Here is a 423-nt window from a genome sequence, read left to right on the forward strand (position 1 = left end):
AGAAAAACTAAAAAAACAGACCGATAGTACTTTTTACTCTGATTTCAACTATATAAATATTATTTGCCGCAATTAAAAAGTAAAGAAGATATAAAAGGTTAAAGAAAATTTTTGTGATATTTTAAAATACCAATATTTTATAAACTACGTAACCGATTAAAATAGTAATGATATCAAAATAAAGACAATTAATCCATCTTTAAGTTCATATATAAAATGCGTTTGCTTGCTTATATATTTAAGCCAAAAATATTAAAAAACAAATAAAATGTTGTAATTTTTCTTAAATTAACCTTTTTTAGAAAAAAGTGCATAATCAATGCTAAAGACTTATATATTATTTAGAAAGTGCAAGTTCTTACCTTTAATTTGATATGCATATTTTATTACGATCTACTTTTGAGGTTTAAGAATTGAGTGATA

Source organism: Rhagoletis pomonella, unplaced genomic scaffold, assembly GCF_013731165.1.
Source record: "Rhagoletis pomonella isolate Grant_MI unplaced genomic scaffold, Rhpom_1.0 Rhpom_scaffold_00003, whole genome shotgun sequence".
Lineage (NCBI taxonomy): Eukaryota > Metazoa > Arthropoda > Insecta > Diptera > Tephritidae > Rhagoletis > Rhagoletis pomonella.